The sequence below is a fragment of the Pygoscelis adeliae genome, unplaced genomic scaffold, assembly GCF_000699105.1.
Source record: "Pygoscelis adeliae isolate BGI_AS28 unplaced genomic scaffold, ASM69910v1 Scaffold54, whole genome shotgun sequence".
Taxonomy (NCBI): domain Eukaryota; kingdom Metazoa; phylum Chordata; class Aves; order Sphenisciformes; family Spheniscidae; genus Pygoscelis; species Pygoscelis adeliae.
Genome location: NW_008824982.1, coordinates 2847109 through 2869571, shown reverse-complemented (window position 1 = coordinate 2869571; position 22463 = coordinate 2847109). Strand labels below are relative to the sequence as shown.

Sequence of the window (22463 nt, the reverse complement as noted above, 5' to 3'; positions counted from 1 at the left end):
CTGTAACAATACATGGTCTTCTGTGTTATGTGGACATACTTGAATACAGATTGCTAGAAACCTTCATTCAAGTCTAGTACACCTTCTCTTACTCATGAGCAAGCTAGATGAAATAAAAAAAAAAAAAGAAAAAAAGAAGAGAGGTGATCAAAATGCATTGAGCACTGTCCCTAGGATGTGAGACTTAGAAGCTGGGGTCATTCTTAGATTTCAGATCCTTCTTTGAAGCTGATGGGATCTATCTTCCTATACTTGAGTAGGCAGAAAGTCTATCTTGTTTTTTTAGAACATCAGGTTGCATTAACACAGATGGAAAGCAAACACCTTCTTTCCACAAGGCTCTAGAATAATTATACTGAAGCCTAAAGATAAAGCTGTCTCTCAGAAAACAGACAGGTACTTTTTGCTCTCCAGAGTCTGAAATGCTCTGTTAGTTTCTGCAAAAGTTGCAATAATCAAGAGAAAAGGAAGTATCATAAAGAGGAAATAGAAAGAATACAGATTTCTCATATCTGTCCTGCCAGCCTGGCAAAGCTCCTCTCAGTTAGAGGAAAAACATTCTCCAAGGACTCAAATCACAGACAAATCAGTTGCTCAAGTCAACACTCTTGAAGCACATACTTATGTAAATGTAGTGTATATTTGATCACTCCTAGGAAAACAACACACTTTCATCACTGTTGATATATGAGAAGGGGAAGGTGTGGGTCTTATGGTTTCCCATCAGAAGGAGCAGAACCAATACACAGTGCGGATGTATTCATAGACCACAGATGCCTAATTTCCCATTGAAATAAAGTCTTTTTGGTTTAGAATCCTTAAAAAGAAAATTAGGTTAATGCTACAATTCTGACTAGGGAACTGCCTATGTTCAAAACTGATGTACCACCCATAAACAGCTCACTCTGAAATCCTTACACGTTATGAACAGAAACCTTGTGAAAAGATCAGTTCTTAATGCCTATTGCTAGTACCAGTTTGTTTTAAGAACAAATTAGCTTCACTAGTCTCAGGATTTGTGGCATGGCCATTCAGGCTAAGGCTCAGCTGGCAAAAAAAGTAATTTAAAAAAAGTTGTGATTCTTTAATGCAGAGAGCTAGTGTCTACCAGTAGACCTTTACCTGTGAAAAAGCTTAAACCATATTTCCTTTTAAATAGGGATCTGAGGAGTATTTCCAGCCTTTTGAGGACTAAGATGGCTAAGCTTCTCAGATGCAGAGTATTTCCAGTCAATCCCCAATGAGTAGAAGGACAGTCTATTGGATTTAGAAAAATCCCGTGTTGAATCACATCTGTTTGAACCAGGAGCACCTCTAGGGAGCCATGTCTACATCACTCCAGGTGGAACTTCTCAAAGGAGGGCAACAACCAACATGGCAAATTACTGAGCATGAGATCAGGTGCAGCAGTTGTGCTTATAGACCACAGCAAGGTGAAAGTAATTCAGTTTTCTTAATAGTCTCTCACTGTGAGGTAAAATGAATCATATTATTTTGTAATTGATTTATGGCAAGAGCATATCCACTGAGGTGGTCATAGCTTGGATGGCGCTCAGCCATTACTACTTGCTCATGCTTTAACTTCTTCATACTCCGCCTTTTGACAAGGGAAGGACTTCTGCTTCAAGCTCTGTAACCCATTGAGAATATGAGTCTGGAACAGACATTTCAGAACAGAAAGAAAACTTTGAAGTAAATACCAGTTCTAGGTTTTGCCTGTCATTAGGCAAATATGATGTGCAGATTAAATTAGCCAATTCAGTAACAAAACCAATAGATCCTAAAAATTAATGCAATGAGATCCTAAAGGAATAAATTTAATCCAAAGTTAATGAACTTAGTACAGGAGCTCTAACTGTAGCTCCTGACTTGCAGCTGGGTACTGATGTTGTTTAGCCCAAAGGAGTAGGGTAGAATGAGACAGTGAGCAAAAGCTTTACTGTGTTTGCTCTCAGAGCACAAGTCAAAGGACGCGCATGTGGTTAAATATTTCGAAAGGCTTCTTTGACTGACTTAACCAGGACAAGCAGCTTCTTCAGAGGGTATTTGCAGAGGCAGCATCATGAAGGAGAACATTGACAGAAGGTGCTACGAGAAGTGTGCAGCTCAGACAGTCAATAAAATGCTGGGAGGAGTCTATTGTATGCATGAAATAAACTCAGCAACTGCTATTCCTGAAATATGAGCTCCAAACTTGGGCACTCCAAGCAGTTGTTATAGAAGAGAAAAAAAATCATCAGACTATTTGTGGCATTCTGCAGACTAAAGTGGTATTGTGCATTGGTAATGACTTGTTTTGTACTTATGATACTGGACTGCAACTTCTTAATACAGAAATTTTCAAATCTGTAGACCTGTATGATGTTGTGAGAAAATTCATATTTAGGAAACATCACAGTGAAGCATATTGTGTTTCCACTTGCTCTGTCTCTCTAAAACATAGCACTGCCATATCCAAGAACATTATAAATTGTAGATGTAATATAATCATATATGGTATAGAAAACTGTAGTCCACACCACTGCTCCCCTGAAAATCAAGTGCCATTTTCATAATGGTCTCAGTGATCAAGATGAGGCCCATTTATTCCCTTTCTAGCAAAGCAAAGCACTTCCAAAAGACTAATGACTGGGAAGGTAATCATGTACATAGTGTATGTGATAGTCTGGATTCAACAAAGCTTAAGCATGTGCTTAAATGCTTTGCTGACTCAAGATAGACTTAAAGATATGTTAAGTGCTTTGCTGAAATTGGGCCCAATTCTTGCCAAAAGTGCACTTAAATCATGAAACAACTTCAGGGCTATGAAAGATTGCCAGCCTCAGAGCAAAACGCTTTAAAATGCCTTTTCCATAAAGAGTGGACACTTAAATAATGCTTTTAGCTTTGATTTGTATTTAAATAACATTTAATTTTGACCCTCTTCTATTCTCATTATTGTTACTTTCATATATGAAATAATTTCTTTTTTGTAGTTAACTTGCTCCCCCTGCCTTGCCCTTAAAGTAATGCCATTTTTGTGTTAGTAACACAACAGTACTTTGCTGCATTGCATAGACTGGACGGTGGCATTTAAAAATATCTGGTAGTAACAAAAGAAACAAGGCTGCATTTTTAGTGCAAGTGTCTTTACAGTTCACTATGATGTGAAAGGAAGTGCAGGAAATTATTTTAATGCTATTATGATCCTGAGACAGAGGATACTGTAAGAAAGGTATAAATGCAACAGTCGTATGCCAGGCTATGAGACTGGGCATTTCAACACCTAGCAAAAGTAGCAAAAATATCCTGAATTCTATGCCATTTACTCAAAAAGATTTTAAAAATTGGTGAAAAAAAACTGGATTTCAGATTAGAAAGCTTAGTGTAAAATAAGCTATTTCATGCTCCATTTAAATAAATCCTGTATGTAAAGAATTCAAGGTTGTAAAGTAAAATCTTCTAACATTGGAAAAATCTTCCCCTTTGAGAGTGTATATTGTGACATAAGTCAAGAATTCATTTTTCCTTTCCCATTCAGAGTTAAATAATGTTCCAACTTACATAATCCTGTGGACAATTTAAGACCTCCTAGTCTGCAATAGTTTCTCAGACTTGAGCTGGGATGAAAATGTCAGTGGGTTGGAATGATTTGTGGAATTCGTCTCCATCCACATAATAGATTCCTGAAGATATTAAGAAGTGTCTGAGTGATGGACTACTGTGATAGCAGCAAGGATTTAGCTACTGAGAGTATAGTGCACTCCTGGCAGACCAGGAGCAGAGTCAGCTGTGAGGCTTCACCAAGCCTAGTGGAAGCTCTCTGGGACAAAAAGGTGAGGACCAAGACCCAGTTTCTCCTATCCTTCTACAGGTTGCTGGGGACTGGGATCAGATAATTTCCACCTACTGTGCAAAGACAGCCAAGCCTGTATCTCTCCCTTTAAAACCAGAAAGAAACTGAGTAAGCCAGAGAAGATATGATATTTAACTGCCCAGAGTTAAGGTGGGAGAGAGGAAAAATTATGCTAACCTGGACCAAAAGGAAAAGCTCTGTGATTCAAAAGGACTATAGAATGATTCTGAACCTAAACCCAAGGACCCTGAGCAGCAGGATTAATACATGTAGGGTTTCATTATTTTGTTTACCACTGCATATTCACCTGCTACCTGAGTGAAGATTTATTTTGTCCGGCAATAAACTGCAAAGCCTATCCTTATGCATGCAATAAGCTACCTCTATCATTTGTCCCTGAAGAGTTAAACTGTAAACTCAGAAAATAAACCTGAGAATGGCTAGGCTTATGTTATGAAAAACTCTGACAGGGTTAACATCAGGGACTAGAGAACTGAACAGAGTATGCCAGCTACAAGAAGAATTTGCTGGGTAACACCTGTGCCACAGAAATACATCCAGAGATGCAAACCAGGGGCAGTGGCTGCCTATAAAGAGAAATTCCAGGGCACACAGAGGCATTCAGACATAAGATCCTGAAGAGATTGCAGGATGGCAAACTCTACTAGGGCCATGTTCACATATGGTGAGAGAGTGTTGTGGTTTAACCCCAGCCAGCAACTAAGCACCACACAGCTGCTCGCTCACTCCCCACCGGTGGGATGGGGGAGAGAATCAGAAGAGTGAAAGTGAGAAAACTCGTGGGTTGAGATAAAGACAGTTTAATAGGTAAAGCAAAAGCCGCGCACACAAGCAAAGCAAAACAAGGAATTCATTCACTCCTTCCCATCAGCAGGCAGGTGTTCAGCCATCTCCAGGAAAGCAGGGCTCCATCATGCGTTAATGATTACTTGGGAAGACAAAACGTTGTAACTCCGAACATCCCTCCCTTCCTTCTTCTTCCCCCAGCTTTATATGCTGAGTATGATGTCACATGGCATGGAATATCCCTTTGGTCAGTTGGGGTCAGCTGTCCCGGCTGTGTCCCCTCCCAACTTCTTATGCACCCCCAGCCTACTCGCTGGTGGGGTGGGGTGAGAAGCAGAAAAGGCCTTGACTCTATGTAAGCACTGCTCAGCAATAATGAAAACATCCCTGTGTTATCAACACTGTTTCCAGCACAAATCCAAAACACAGCCCCGTACTAGCTACTATGGAGAAAATTAACTCTATCCCAGTCAAAACCAGCACAGAGAGAAAGAGAAAGAAACACTTCCTCTCCTTTTCCTCTTTCCAAAAGTATTTACATGGGGGTGTGTAACATACAATTTACACTGGTTTTTGATGTCTCTTCTCTTGGGCAATATATCTACATAAGAGAATAATAGGTGGATGGATGATGGAGGGGATGTGGTGTTGTGAGTAAAATACATCCCTGACGTGTGACTCGAGAGAGCTACCTGACTGTGAAAAACCTGAAAAAGAATCCATGATAATTTTGTCTGTTCCACTGTGTTGGTAAATCATTTAATAGATGTGCTGAATTTTATTAATCTTTTGTAACATTTACATGTTTTTAGCATCCTTTCTACCTAATTCTGTTCTATAGGTGATCATTAAAAGACAACCAACGAGGTCAGCTTCTTAACAAACCTTTTCTCCCTTTTAAAGCATACCTGCTGTCCCATAAACTTTGTGTTATTTCTTTCTTTTTAAGTAGAATAGCACTGGTTATACCATATAGCAAGTACAAAGATTCTTCCCTCCTCCCATTTTAGTTACTGTTGTTCACCTTGAACCAAGGATTAAAATAATTTGTCTGTTAAGTAAATACTTCCCATCACCAGTAGAACAGTTCTTCCTGCATTAAGCAGCACGATCTGAACCTCTTAAACCAATCCTCTGACCAGGTTTTTCAGTATAGCCTGTGTTCTAATATTGTGTACTTACCTCATGAACTCATTTCCTAATGAAGAAGGAAATGTTATCATAATGTTAGAGATCAAAAAAAAAGAAAAATGTCCCTTTTTTTTCTTTCTGCTTCTTACCAACAGTGGAAAAATCAGAGGCATAATAAAATAATACTAATTGTAACACAACTGACAGAGTCAGTTTGAGAGATTGGATGCAGCTGACATCATAGAATCATAGAACGGTTTGGGTTGGAAGGGACCTTAAAGATAATTTAGTTCCACGCCCCCTGCCATGGGCAGGGACACCTTCCACTAGAGCAGGTTGCTCAAAGCCCCGTCCAACCTGGCCTTGAACACTTCCAGGGAAGGAACATCCACAGCTTCTCTGGGCAACCTGTTCCAGTGCCTCACCACCCTCATAGTGAAGAATTTCTTCCTTATATCTAATCTAAATCTACCCTCTTTCAGTTTAAAGCCATTACCCCTTGTAATGAGCACTTAAAATTGGCTATTTGTCTGTCATACTTATTTTATTCTTTCTGGGTCCAAACTAAATTTCACTGATTTTCAAAGGGGAACTGGTGCTCAAAAAGAGTTTCTATTATGAACCCAAAGGGAGTAATGAATAAGACTTTTTTTTGGCATGTATGTGGAGAAGAAGATGGGAAAAATCAGGCATTAAAAATCAGTAATTAGGCAGTTAGGTGACAGTACAAAATCTGTTAAACATACTCTAAAATTAAATTAAAAATTGCAAGAGCATTCCAGGGAAATTCTAAGCTGCAATTAGGATTTAATTTTTACAGTGTTAGATCTGATTTTTAAATCAGGCAAATCATCAGGGGAAAGCACTATGACTGGTACTTAAAGAAGGTGCCGGAGTGTTGTGTATAATGTGGGGTTATCCCATTACAGGACTCACAGACTTCACCCACATTTCCCATCCCTGACCCTAGCTAAGGGAGCGTGCGGGGCTCAGTAGCACCGAGGTTCCTTGCTGCCTGTCAGGGAACCCAGTCACCCTTCTGCTAATTCAGTTGCAAGCACTCCTGGTGTGATTTGAGCGTCTGCTCCTTTCCCTGCCCTGCACCGCCATGCACTTGCTCTCCTCACGGTGCCAAAACAGACCCAGCCAACTTACCAAGCTCAGGTGTGATGTGTCAGTGCCCCACCGCTGACACCTGGACCAGGCAGAGAGTCAGCAATAGCTGTGGGTGCGGTACGTGGAGCGGTGGGGGAGCCCTTCCCAGGGACGGGGGCAAGGAGGGAGGTCTCCCTCCCAGCCGCCTACCCTAGCAGAGGATGGCAGCATGAGGCAGGTGCTCAACACCTACAACCCCGGCTCTGAGAAATCCTGCGGAGAGCACGCTGGGCCCAGCGTACACGGAGTGCCTGAGGAAATCCTGTGAAAGAAACCTGTGCCCCTCCTCAGGGAAAACTGATAGGCAGATATTTTGTAAGGCTAGGTCACTCTCAGACCTGTCCTGCTGGCACAGCTGGGGAGGCGATGCACCGTGGTGAAAGAAGAGGAAATGGCAGCAGAGTTTGGGATGGGGACATCATAAGACAGTGTAACTGCAGAAGACTAGTGTCATGAAATATCTTCAGCTCTGGCTTCTCCCTTCAGAATAGCATCACTTGCATATATCTATGAAACTATTCTGCTTTAAAGCCAAATACTATGCTCTCCAGCCAAGCTTCAGCTGGGTTCCAGAGAGGTAATTTTTTTCCAGTTGGAGAAAACACTACATTTGAAAATATCCACTTTGAAAATCAAGTAACAGATATTCATTGAGGATGGTTTCCTAGAGCAGCCATCAGTTTCCAGACGCAGAAGCTCTCATAGACTTCCAAATTCCACATTCACTTTCTTTGCTTTCTCCGTATAAATATATGGAGACAAAAATAGTGCACAGTGTATTAGGCAGGGTATTCTTCACCAGTGACATTAAGACCAGGAACATATGTGATGTAGAAGCACTGGAAGATGACCAGCTGTGCTCTCAGTCTGTTCAGTCTGTTAATAGGACTAAACCTTCAGCTTTAGGCATTCTGGGGTACAGGTTGCGATGTAATAAGATATGTGGAAGAAAATGAAATATGAAATTGGATAATGTATTTAATTTACTGTACTAATAGGCAGCAGTCTAGTTACAATGTTGCCAAACAAGCACATTTAATATTTTGCTATGGTGACTTATTCTGGGGGCAAATTAATTTTCAGAGAACAGTGCCATTTGGGGAGAGGAAACAAAAATGTAGAAGTCAAAACCTACTGCTCTTTATTACTTTTAAGGCAAACTAGATATTTAGAAATGTGTCAGAACAGACAAACTAATTTTATTTTTCCATAAGAAGCCATGCCAGTTTTTCCCCTTTTCTTTATCTTAAGCAGATTACTGTCATCACCATTCTTGCCAACAAGCAGACTCATTGGAATATTTTTCAAAAATGAACATAAATATTGGATGCAAGCAGGTGGAATGAATTAATTATAAGCATATGGTTATAACATAACGATTTCTGCAGTGTACTGTAGAGACATCTAAGGGTCTAGCTATACAACACACTTTGGCAACAAAGCTGCTTTAAGAAATTATCAGTTACATGGATATAGGTGTTTGTGGATCCAGACTTACTGAAATGATCCAGACTGAACACCTTGCCACACACACACATTTCTAGGACAGTTTTTAGCTCTAAGCCATGGCAATGGTATGGTTTACACTGTTCTCCCAGCTGTGTTAGCACAACTGAACATGGCATCAAAGAAACACAGCAGGCAGGGACTGGGGGCATCGGTGGGGAAGTGGCTCTTCTTAAGCCAGCTTCACACAGTACATTGTACAGCTGTACAATATGCCCTAAGCTAGCCTATATTGACTGCAATTCCAGCCTGCAGATCCTTTTGCGGTAGAGGCAACTGAAGATGTTCCTGGCTTGCACTGATCCTTGACCAATTCCCAATCTCCCGTACTGATGCAAGCTATTATTCCCTTATTCGGTGGAGGCGATCTCAGATAGACCACCGAAAAGGTCTGAATTAGAGAAAGACAACTAGAGAATAATCTTAAAAAAAAAAAAGAAAAAGAAAATAAACAGATCCCAGATCCACATAGATCCACATAGCCACATATAGTGGGATCAGCTGGAGGCAAGAAACAGCAGAGGGAGTGGGCTGGCCACTCCTGCAATGCCAGCACCAGGTACAGCTCAGCAGCACAGACCCTGGTGCAGCATTGGCCACCCTACTTTAGAGTAGAATAATATTATGGTTTTATATTGATCACATTTTCACATGCAAATTCCTGTTTTTTTGTTAGTTAATTTAAAATGTAGGAAAACTACAAATATCCTGAATATTTAATTGTTATTCATTATATTGGGTTTTATTACATTAAGCAGAAATGTGACGTAGCATTTTTGAAGATGGCTGTGAAGCAGAACAGATAAGAAATCAATAAAAGTTTGTACATTTTTACAATCCAATCTGAATTCAGATATGAATTTGTGCCATTATTTTGTTTAAAAAAGTTTGCTTGTCTTTTCAGAGCATATTTATGATTATCTAAGAGTTCCCTTTTTGTAAAGCCTACTGTGAGACCAGCACTTTGAAAAGTCAGATCCCCTTCTTGAAGGCCCGAATACAGCTTCGGGTGGAAACTCATTTCTGTAAACATTGCTTTTTAAATTGGTCTTTAGATTCAGATTAATTTTTTGGTCTCAAGCCCTGCAGAATGGCCCAATATGGCACCATACATCTGCCATAAAAGTGAAAGCAATCGTAACGTTAGAGATCAATGCAAATGCTGTTGTTCTTAACAAAGATTTCACATACAAATTATCACAATAATTTAGAGCAAACATACAAAAAAACCCAAACCACTGGCTTTTGTATAAGCCAGCAGATGGTGCTATGATGCAATGAGCTCGTTCAAGAATACAAGAAATACACAGAATGTGAACATTTTATTCCTTTACCTGGTGCTGCTGCTTTTTTGGTGGCTGGTTTGGCTGCAGGAGGTTTTGCTGGCTCTTAAAAAAAAGGGAACAAATTAAACTAATTACTACAAAGCGTTATATCTTAAAACACAGAAATCTGAGGAAAGGCTTCCAATAAGGTACAGCCTGTAGCAATTTTTTCACCGAAGAGTTAGACAAAGAGATTATCCAAAGAGAAAAGAGCTGAGTTGCCTTCAGTAAACTCAAAGGCATCAACAAAATAGCCAGCCGAAGGGCTAGTAAACTCTTGCCGTTAGGCACTGAATCACTTCTTTTAGCTTTTTCTGTCTAGTAATTCAATATCTATTGGCAAAGCAGAGCAAAGCACGTATCTAGGGGTTTGGGCATGGCCTTGCCACTCAGGCAGCAGCTATGGGCTGGGAGCCTCCACATTTGATCTTGCAGCTATGAGAGCAGATGGTCCTGAACCAGCCTATGGCAGCTGGTGAGGATTCACTGCGATGAATTCAGCAGTGGTGCTTCTTGGAATCCCACAGCTATTCAGGGTGGCATCCTTTCCCCTAATCTGAATCTCTCCCTGATGAGAAAAGGTGAAATTGGGCTACTTCTGCAAGGTACGTTCACAGACATGGCTACACCAGGAATCTTTCTCTGTCCTGAGGAATGGAGGAGCATTAGGAGAACAACTTCATGTTTGATCCTGCTCTTGAAAGAGCAACTGCTGGGTTCTCCTAGCAGAGAAACAGGCCCTCTCAGGCTGCTTAACTGTAGTCCTCTGTTCTTGGTCTTTTCATGAGTCATTTGCACTATCCTCTCTTTGTTGATGTAGGACATTTCCTTGCACAATGAAGGTCCAGATGATGAAAGGTATGTGCATCCCCAAGCAGACGTGGAGAATCTCAGCCCTGGATAGAAGAACCTAACTAGCCTACTGGATTTATTTACTCTTTACTAGTGTTTAGTTAATAATTTTTACCCTCAGGAACTATTAAAACAGACTGTACTTAAACCATGATAATTTAACAAATATCCATAAGCTAAACTCCACCCACTTTCATAATGGATTTTTTATATCAACCAGAAAATCTTCTAACTTAAAATTCACATTTCCATATTGTGAGAGGAAATAATTAATCATTTTAATCACAATCTGAATTTCAGAATGCCAAAAAAATGTTAGTTAATCCTTCACATCTGTCACTGTGTTATTAGAAAGAATAAGAATATGGCTAAATCAGGAAAGTAATTTTGAGTTCTTCCCCTCCAGTCTTTTGAGAAGTTCATAAAAGATGCATCAGATTGTCTTGTGAAACAGAATGAAAACAAAATATAGTTTGCATGTGTGGGATTGTTTTGTTTCCATCCATTTAAAGTCTGCAGCAGATAATTATATCCTAACTTAGTTATTATCACAGCATTATAATTACTTCGGGTGCTCACCCCTCCTTCAGGGAAATATGTAGAAGACCTTGAAGAAGAGTTTACTTAGTATTACTTTCCTGAGTGCCTGTTCTTGCAGAAGAAGCAGGAGATCCAACACACATTCTACAGATGACAAGATGGACTTAATACAAAACTGCAGGACTCCTGCATTTATTCCCTTCTGAGCTCTCAGCTAGAACTTGCTGGCCAGTGAGACTTTTTTTCACTTTTTGTTCATAACATCTGTGAAAACAAATTAAGCTAGGATTCTTTTTGTTCTATGAAGATTTTTATTTTCATTTGAAATACTTAATTTCTGAACTAAAATAATTTTAATTGAGAAAAAAATTAAAATGAAGGATATTTTTGACCAAAACCTTCTGTAATTTATTTATTTTATTTAACTTTTCAATAGCATTGAAACAAAAGTGCCAATGTTTTAAACTTTCTTTTGTATGTATATGATTTTTAGTATGTAATTCACAAATTATTTCAGTGCTAATGACTCTGTATCTTTATATGAACAAGTTTCAGCTGAAAATTTCACCCTGCAAATTTCACTCATGCAATGGAGCTGGGAAGTTTTGCTGTGACAGCTGCTGAGGAGTTCTCCCATGAGAGGAATCATGTGCCCAAATCAATAGATCCTTTAAGACCTGCTTGCAAACAGGCAGTTGTTCCACTATTACTTGTGGACATTACTTGTAGAGTAAGTCCATTGAATCTTTTGTTTAATGTTTCTGCAAAATTTGAGTAGGAAACCAATGTATAAGCTTTTCTTCATTGCCAAAAGGAATCTTTTAATAAATTCCTGCAAAACTGAGGATGTCAGGGGATTCTTCTGCCATACAGGTCTGGAAAGATCATATATGAAGACATGAGTCAGTGCATTCTTTAATCTCGAATTTCAATAAGATTTCAAAGCCCCATAGCTTTCCTAATTTTTCTTATATACTGTACTTTCAGAACAGAGATCTGAGCAGATGAAGTCTTGCCAGTGAAACTGTCTTATTATCCTTACTGTGTTGAGGCATTGATGCTTGCAAGTTTGTAGAAAAGGAAGGTGTAAGAGTTCCCTTGTTAACAATACCATGTTCTCAGATAATTTTTTGGTTATTTATGCAGAAAAGTCCAGCCCCTACCTCTCTTCTGCTTCAGAAGTCTCTGTCTGAATCTGAGGTAATTAGATAGGCAGGGCCCTTGTTTTGCATTTGTGAAGATAAATTTGGTGGTCCTCAGCATGTGGACTCAGTCTTGACAGCCCATTTATTGAAACTGCTGCCACTGAGAGCACATTCAGCTGAGACCTCATTTGGCATTTCCTTCCCCATGAAACCTTTGTTTTTGAAGACAGTGATAGGAAAGAGGGGAAGGCAAAAATGTCAGTCACAGAGGAGTGTGGGATTAGAAGTAGGATAAGAATGGATTTAGAAAGAAGGAGGCAGCTGAAGTCTAAACATGTAATTTTTCAATTATAAACGGTGTAGCTACTTTCTTCTTTGTATTTTCAACAATTCAATAACTATTATTTTTGATTATTGAAATGTGCTGTTTGAAACTACATGACATATAAAAGAGATCATAACCTATGGCACAGTAATTTCTTACTTTTGAGTTCTTTGGACACAGCAGCTTCTTTTTCATCTGTAAGATAAAAAAAACATATGCATGAAAACAGTTAGGAAGGGTATAGGTAGATAGAAAACTGCAGTGTGTGCTTTAGAGGTGAAACAACTTATTTGCTGCAGAGTGCATTTGAATGATGCAGTGAATCAGTTCACTTCTGTTTCACGGTACAGTTGCACTAATTTAACCTGAAGTGTAAGTGTAAATGCAACAAAACCTGTGTGAACGTTGGACATTTTTGTTTAATTTCAATATTGTAATATGTGAGATTCAACATGTGATTGAGTTACCATGGCTTACATGTACTAGCTGAGCCATGGTTGCTCACCATGTGCACATTGTCAGGTTGCAGAAATGCAAGGGAAGATGTGCTAGGAGCCTAAGAATAGAGACGTGTAATGAAAGGCATTATCTTCCTACAACTGTTGACAACCATACAATGGAGGCCTAGTTTGGAAGGCTCCACATAACACCTAGCCAAAACTCCAGCTGTCACGTTATTTCCCACATGCCAAAACAAATGGAAGATCTACAGCTAAAGAGAGGAGAGAGAGGATCCAAGCCACCCCTCCAGTCCAGTCTGGAGGAAAGATCCCTGCTTCTCCAAATTTTTACCAGTGTTCAGTTAAAGAGCAAGCTAATGCATTTCTTTCATGTTTGTGGAAAAAGAGCACACATATGACTCTTACCAAAACTGAGCCAATGTGGAATAGCTTATGGACCTGAAGAAACTGAGTCAGTCCTACATATGGACCATGTAAAAGTAGGCAAAATCTGTCCATGGTTGATTTAAATAAAGTTAAAGTAACTCGGCTGTATCAAAATACAGCATGGCCAGGCAGCCTACCGGAGAGACTTAACTAAGCTGTTCAGTCTAATCTTCAGTTAAGGTGGCATTTTTGTGCCACTTTTTTGTGGGACTTCTTTCTGATGTCTGGGAGAAGATTTGGAATCTTTACTAAGTAGATGTAAGTGGGCAGAAATAGTCATAGCTTCTCTCTCCATTATAATTCTTGGTGCTATTCCACCTCAGGGCTTTTATCTGGGTACAAAAATAGGCCATTTTTATAACCATACTTGGGGCCTTACGAACCTTTTTCATAGTCTCACCTGTACAACTAAGAAATTGTTCATGGAGGTCCTGTGAGACAGGAAGCAAAGAGGTGCACAGAGTAGTGGTAGAAGTTACTCCCCTGGGTGCCCATGAGGAAATGAACATCCTCTCTAATAATCTATAGGGTGCCTAGAATATAGGCAGGATAATGTTTATGTCCACAACATACATGAATGATAAATTAATTGTGCTCTTAAACACTAATACAAGAAATACTTCAGGGCAGAAGCTGCCAAAATAAGTAGCTTGCAAAACCAAGACTATCCCATTACTGATAATAATACAAAGTTGCTTCAGTTTCTGTTGCTCTCTAAATTGCTGTGAAGAAGTTGATATGAGATAAGGTAATGCAAATGACTGCCAAGTAGTGTAATAAAAAGTCTTGAAAAATTCAGAGGAAAATACATTTCTATTTGGGTGATATGCTGCTCTGAACTGAAATGTTTCTAGGTTAATCCTCTGCTTCCACTAACTCTCTGTGAAAGCATGTTTTGCAGGCATTACTTCAAAGTATGATAATTACCACATTTAGATGAAATTAATCATGAGGCAGCTTTCAGCCATGTTATCTGGCTAAGGAGCCTATTGAAACCTTCAAGAAGTGCCTATTAGTTGCCAGATATGGAAATTTTAAAAGGTGTATATTGCAGCAATATGAATCATTTATCACAATATTCTACTGCTGGAGGTTATAAAAAAAATAAATAAATTGGCAGGATCATTTACAATAACAGACTGGATCTAAATAAAGCCCTCAAGTTCTTTCTTTTCTTTTTTTCATATAAGTCATCATTTATTAGGACAACATACTTTAATATATTTTAGAGCCATAATTTATGTTACAAGGATCAATGTGTTTTTCCATCATCTAAACTATATAACATATAGTAAGTTCTGAGTAAATATCTGGACAAATTTTCCAGTAAGAAAATCTTATAATTTGGGTTTTTTGGGTGTATTTTTGTTTTGTTTTGTTTTGTTTTTTTAAGAGCATAAAAATTACCAATAGCTGATTCAAATAGCACACATTGATATGAAAATGTAAATATTTTTACTCTTAGGTTATTCTTTTTAAGCCAAGGTGCCTAAAGTTTGATTTCTAAAGCCATACTTTTGCAACTAGACTGGAATGATTTACAGAAAATTGTCCAGAGGAGGTTTTGTAGAGCCTTGAACCATGGCTGTTCCTTTGAAGGTATATAGCATTTACATCTAGGCACCTCACATTTGAATGAAATAAATGACCTAATTGCAAAGAACTGACACAATTGGTAGATCTAACGTATTTTAGAAAAACTGATCAGGACTTCTGAAGTCTCTAAATGTAGTTACCTGCTATAAGGCACAAATAGCACGTAACTAAACAACTCAAAGGAAAATAATACCAAAAATGAATTGAACAATGAGTTATATTAGTGTAAGTTAAGTCAATGAGCATTTTGCCTCATTCATTTTTGTTTTGCGCAGGTCTAGGGTTTAACTTTTAAACTATGGGAGTGTGGTTGGGGAATGCAGCCTATATTACAACAGGTTTTTATAGTCCTTAAAAACAACAGCAAGCTCTCTGGCCTCTTGGTGGGTCTGGTTTTTTGCGTTAGTTAAGAAGAGGAATTTCCAGAAGAAATAACTTTTTTTCAAACACCAGTGTTAGGCGACATATGAACATTATCCTAAACACATCTTTGCCAATCAGCCTAGGAAGTATAATCTCCAAAGCTTTAGGCCATTCTCTCTTTAAAGCTTTACATCTGAAGTCTGGCAGCAGGAAACGCAAGTGTATGACATGAGAACGATGCCTACACTTCTTGGAAGCCGTGTGACTTCATTAGGACCCATATAACACATGAACATCAGTCTGGGCGCTCTAGCAGCCTTGACCAGTAGCACGGTCAAAAGCATTATGACTGTCCTTGGTATTGGTGACAGAACTATTTGATATCCAACAACGGGCAATACATTTTATTTTCAAGAAAAGACCCACTTCTACAACAATGTAAAGCAATAAAAAAAACCCTTTAGTAGACTTACTATAGGAGATAAGACTTCAAAACCTGACACTTTTGATAATTTAGTGCCCAATCTGAAGCATCAATTTTTTCAGAAGTTGTTGAGGACACGTTTGATATTCAGGTCTTCTTAAAGGGCTTATTTAAACCACCCAAATAGTGAGCAATCCAAAGTTTTTGGATACCTCTGACAACCCTAGCCATGGGCTTTTTTGAAAGCACCTGCAACAGGCTTTAACAGGCTAAACACTGTAGCTAACAAAATCATTTGTCAGCTGTGGAGGACTGTGAAGCACCCTTTTCTTTTTACAGTTATTCTCAGGAGATATTTGAAGACAGTTGTATTCTTGTCTGTATTCTCAAAAAGCAAGCATGGTTGTACAAGCTCCCCTCTTCCCAGGTGAATGAACAGGTTTTTCTTTTACTGACTCTTGAAAAAGATTAAAGTACAGTAAAACTTTTTAAAAAATTATTTTATTTAAAAACACCAAATATTTAAACAGACATGATCTGACTTTGTTCTTATCTGTACAGGCTAAAAGAATCAATTTTGAATTTAAACTAGGAATGAGCATTTGGCAGCCAGCACAGATGTATCTCAGTAGAACAGCAAAGTAGTACTTTATTCTTTTGCCTCTTTTTAGCACATAGCTCCATCTTTTCCTCGGGCCTCGATCAGCATTCTTTTGAAGTAAGCTAGCAGTACACAGTAACTGCAAATGACATCTAAACTACACATGGGGCAAGAAAAAAAAATCCCTCTAAGCTTATATAGTGCCTTTCATGCCAGTGAGTCCCTAGGAGGTTGGTAATAAGCCATTAGACAAGGAAGCCCCAGTGCTCTAGGACAGAGTGTGGTTGGTTGAGTTTAAACAAACTTCCAAAACGGAATATTTCAAACATTGCTCTGAAGTGAATTCTAGATCTGGGGTTCACAAAACTTTTACACTTTTTATAACAATGGATTTATAATACAGTGTACATTGTACATTTGAGAACAGCAGATCTTCAGCAGCTCCATACAACCTATAATTTTTATATATAAAAAGAAGTTCTGCAAAATAAATGGGTCTCAAATTGTACTCCCTTGAAAGGCTTCTCTGTGCTTTTTATTCCTAGAAATCTCTCCCTCAAATATGTATAAGCATATAAAAAAATCTTAAATTAAAAGTGTTATTCAGATAAATGTATATTTCAGAAACAGTGTGTTGATAGCTCTGCTAACAATGCACTGTTTAAACTAGCTGCCTAAACCCACTTTTACTATCGGAAGCATTATTTTATATGTTGCATCTAAAATAACTTTCTCTTTGGAAGCTTACCAAAGAACATGATGGTAATATCAAATTTACAAACAGAAACTAATTTGAGCATCAGTTGGCAACCACAGTGTCTGAACTGAACGGTAACTAATATTCTAATGAAACATTGTGTAACCCTATAGCGAAGGTTAAAGATGCTAAGGATGCAAGGATTCCTCTGTACTGGCTGATCTGGACTAAGCACCAAGACCCTGGGGAATTACTAGATGCCTCTGAAAGACATGATTTACTGAATCAAAAACTAAAGAGAAATTTAAAATGTTAAGCAGCTACTTAGGAATGTTAAGCAGTTACTAGGAATTCTCATCCTAAACCTCAGCTAGCACTGGCCATCTACCTTCTCTGTCTTTTAGCTGATGATCACATACTAGAATGGACTTAATCAAACTCCACTGATTGGCTAATGATCTATATAGTCCCACAGAAAATAAGTTGTGTGATGAAGATGCCTCACACAACCTGACCATAGGTCTACCAGCTGACTCAAAGAAGAATGTTTCTAATAAGACTTACACAAATCTTGCGTCATTGCTTGGCTCCTACCATTTATTTTGACTTAGGTATTCAATTAATTTTGTAATTAAAAGTAGGAGAAGAAAAAGAGGAGGGCAGAAAAATGAACAGAAACTTCAAGATTCAGAGAGAATTATGTTGAAAATTGAAATTATATTTTCCAATGTCTTGAAATCAAAATTGTGCTGGTTCTCCAGAAAAAAAAAGGCTTCTGGCTATTATTACTGACCAAAGCACAATCGAGAGCATGCTTTGGGAGCTTGGTTCTGGCTTTGCAAATGCAATACAACAGCAGAGCTTTTAAGACAATGCACCTTACAAGTACGACAGCTAATGTTCCCTTTGCTGCCCTGAGCAAGAGTTCACAAGAGTGGAAATAAAAATGATAGCAGGTGGTATCTGATGGGTGAGAATTTCCATCATGTGAATGAAAAACATAATTAAAGTCGCCTAGAGACTAGTCTCAGTACAATCTGCTCCCAAGCTAGCAGATGTACCAGAATTTAAAAACAATTTATTAAGTAGCAGGATTTGCAGTTAATGTGATTTACAGTGGTGAAAGAGCAAGACACCCCAGATAGCTGAGCATTATGAAAAATGAACTTCTATTGAACATATAGTAATTAAACAAACATTTTCAAACCTCCTATTGAAATATACTGTGGTCTAGCATTTCTTTTTTAATTTCCTTGGAGTTCTTAAAACTTATTTCCACAAAATACTGTTGATTTCAACTAATATTCCAACATTCTGAGAAGTGTTCAATTCTGAACTGTCTTTAAGATTTTGTTACTGAGTTGCTTTTTAATTTATACTATTTTTGATAATTTTATGCTAATTGTATGGCATTAATGAAGTAATTGTCATCTTACCACATCTCAGACCTTTTGGGAGTATTTTTTGTTTTGATTTCAGTCACTTCTGAAACAGCAGATGCCCACATATAGGGGCATATTATCAGAGTGCCTACACATTCTATTGTAATATCTCCATTTTACAATTAAGATTTTAAAAATTTCATATTACAGGTAATTAAAACACTATTGTTTCTTCTTTTCAGTGGGCTTAAAATCTAGGAAGTCTCTATCAAAATTGCTCGTGCTAATGTAAGACTAATTTTTAACATACTTTCCCCAAACCCTAAAATTTCACATTGGCATGAAAGAGCTGTTCAGAAATACCAACATTTCTCCCACATGGAAAATTCTGTGTTTGGACCAACACTTGATTTTGTTCCCCATCTTAATCACTGAGCATGATATTGCCATATGCTCTGTGACAACTACTGACAAAAACTCCTCTTGCCTTTCCAAAATATCATTTCTTGGTGAGCATAAGAAAGGCATCTCACTGCACTGGCGAGGCTGAAGATGTGCACAAGGAAAAGCAAGGTACTGCACCACTGCTGCTTCGGAGCTGTTCCCTGACCCATTCAGTGACAGCAATAAACTCCCTCACCAGAGCTGAACTAGCTTCCTTTGAGAATAACTTGGCAATAAGAGGGAAATTTATTGGCAGAGGCCAGTAAGCCTTGAATCCCAGACTGCAGGTTTTGCTTTTAAATCTCTCCAGGCTGTAGGACATGAAGTGAGGGGAAACTGCAGATGATGTTACTGTTGCTGGGTGAAAATGGGAAGTGGAACTTCTGGAAGGTAAAATCAAGTTTCCTCAAGCAACGTGAGACTGGACTATAAGAAACAATTCTCAAAAGGTACTGATAACAAATGTAGGATATAAAGGGGTTTAAAGAATTTAGGACTATGAAAAACTAGCTAACTAACTTTCTTCTGATGCCGATTACAATAGAAAATTGGTGATAGTACTCTAAAACTTTGACAGATAATTTTCCATTGAAGCAGGAAAAATATTCAAGCCCTTCCTTCAACTCTCTGTGAAGGGTGCCTTCTCTCCTCACCATCATCTCTATTTTCTCCCCACTCACAGTAGCAGGCTTTCAGATAATTTCTTAATTTCTTTGGTGTCTCCAAGTCCCTTCTGATCACTAGCCCTTGCGCGTGTTGCTTGGCCACTGCACTGTCTCGTCACACCACTATGTGCATCGTCATTTACAAAGGAGCTCTATATTCTGTGCAGCCACCGAGTGCCTGCAAGCCCTGAACAGCACAGCATCAGAGGCAGATAGAAGCCTAAAGCCCACAGAGCTTTCCAAAAAGTTGTGTGGCAATGCGCGTGGCTGAAATACTAAATGTCACCTCAAACAGATTTCCCAAGATCATTAAAAAAGTTCACTCAATAGAGTAAAAAATAAAGCAAGTAGAGAGGGATGTGAACAAACAAGTGATTCAGTTACACTTGTAGTAAGAAACAGCCTGCACTTTGGGAATGGCCAATTTCAACTGTACCAGTGATTCATGGTTCCACTAATTAGTGATTTCTCCTTTCTACTTTGTAATTGCTGAAATGGATTCAGTCTCCCCCACTGCAGAGAAGGTGGAAACATGTTCCATTGCCTTCTGCATTCATCAGGAGTGGTTTAAAAAAGCAAAACTCTGGAGCACGATATGAGATCACAGGCATCCACACACAGGAAGCTGTATGTGCAGTTAATTACACAAGCTGCAGTCATTTAGGGAAAAGGTAATGCTTTTTGTGTAGCAAATGCAGATAATAACATTAATTCCTAAAATTTAAGAATCAGCTCTTTTCCTGGAATAAACTGTCATTTGAATTGGTGTAAATATTATAACAGCTGAAAATCTTCTTCAGCATCTTTTACCTTTTCTTGAAACAGCATAGGGGATACACTCTCTACATTTTTCTTAAGAAAGCTCAGCACCAATACTTTTTGAATGATTCACAAGAGGCTTTTTTTTTACAGTCAGAATAGGCTTTGTTAAGTGTATATATGCTATGCGTCCTTGCGATATCTCTTTCTGTACTTCTCAACACATTTCAAATTCTTTCTTTCTGTTGGATAGATGGAGGTACAGATGACACCTGTAGACATTTTTACTAGGATGAAGATATTTTTTGTACTTCTGAACATAGATGCAGTCAGCATTCTCACTCTGTGAAAAGGGAGATCTTGAATAATGTAATGTCCATCTGTTCATCTTTATAGGTGACACACTAGTCTAATTACATTCTTGTAAGTGAAGCAAAATCTATGAGAAAGCAACCTCATGCAGAACCTATTGCAATCAAGCTAAAAATCAATGCATTTATAACCACAGCCATGTATGGCTCTTCCACTTAAGAACATCTGCCCATTCTATTATCCTGATCAATCAATAATACTTCATCTGACTTAGTCTCTTGGAGTTACGTAGAGCAAAGCCACAAAGTTGGCTCTGCTTGAAAAACAGATCAAGAGAAAAAGCATGGCCATTGGGAACATTTATTGAAAGGTTAAATAACTGTAACTAAGAATGACGTGTAAAGGATGCCCTATTATAAGTCAGGAATACCTCTGGTCTATGAACCTTTCCAGGGGAAAGGCATCCAAGAGACTGAAGTAAGTGACATGAAAGTCTTTATCAAATATGTATTCATTAAAACTTAAGCTTTTAAAACTTCATTTCAAGGTCAAGGGAAAATATAGTTTTTCTTTTTAAATGTAAAGCAAAAGAAAAGAGAGAAAATCAACCTGATCCCAAACTCTGAAGATTCCTACTGACTTTATTTAGCTGTGGGTCAAGCCTTCAACTTGTCCATTGAGTGACAGCAGAAAATAGATAGCACTGCATAGGTATGTCATTGCAACCTGGCTGATGTATCTGTGCATGGATGTTTCACATAGAATAATTATCCTAAATATCAGGCCTGCTGACTCAGATGTACATCTTATTTTGAGGGCACAGAACTGTTTCCCTTCATTAAAAAGATTAACTTTGCGTTGTTTGAGGCATAGGCATATTCTAATCCTGTTATTTCTGGATGTGACTGGAAAAATAAACATTACATTAATCCCCAGACTAACATAAACAGGGTTGATGCAATAAATTAGATTCTTTAATTAAAGCTATGCCACCCAGCTGCTTGCACAGCACAGGTACTTCATTCTGCATACCCAAAAGTCCAAAGGCAAACTGATTAGTTGGTTACCTGTGTGGACTTTAGATTGAATATGTATCACCTTCAAGCTTGATTATTTCTAGTATCACATTTCCCCAAAAAGTTCTTTATAAGACTGACAATGTAGCATCAGAAGAGATTGCCTGTCAGACACTAAAATGACTCCTATGCTTTGCTCAAGGAAGATTCTCTTGCCAACTCATAAAAAAGTGAGTTTGCAGTACAAGCCCAAGCCTCCTCCCTTTTCTCTGTATTTATTAAAGGCTTGACATTTCTAATTCTTTGCCAACCAGATCTTACCACCATCATTCACCGTTTGCCTTTCTAATATGACTCCCTGCTTTGTACAGTCAAAGATGGAAAAGAACAAACACAAAGAAACAGGTCTGGGCTGAGCAGTACTCAGCATAACCTTGAAAGCTCTCAACTCACAATAGTTAGCAAAGGGGACACTGAAAGGTGCTTAAAGCTTATTCATAGTATCATAGAATCATAGAATCATAGAATCATAGAATTATTAAGGTTGGAAAAGACCTCTAAGATCATCGAGTCCAACCGTCAACCCAACACCACCATGCCCACTAAACCATGTCCCTAAGCACCTCGTCTACACGTCTTTTAAATACTTCCAAGGATGGTGACTCAACCACTTCCCTGGGCAGCCTGTTCCAATGT

At 38.5% G+C, this 22463-nt stretch overlaps 1 protein-coding gene across 1 annotated transcript in view; it reads right to left on the bottom strand.

Moving 5' to 3' along the window:
* LOC103918340 (triadin-like) overlaps positions 1-22463 on the bottom strand; it is a 126677-nt gene that overhangs the window by 92072 nt on the left and 12142 nt on the right. The window contains exons 2-3 of the mRNA XM_009325644.1: positions 12781-12816; positions 9769-9822 (exon numbers count right to left, since the gene is read on the bottom strand). The gene's annotated coding sequence lies outside the window, so the exon portion shown is untranslated. The remainder of the gene's footprint in view (positions 1-9768; positions 9823-12780; positions 12817-22463) is intronic.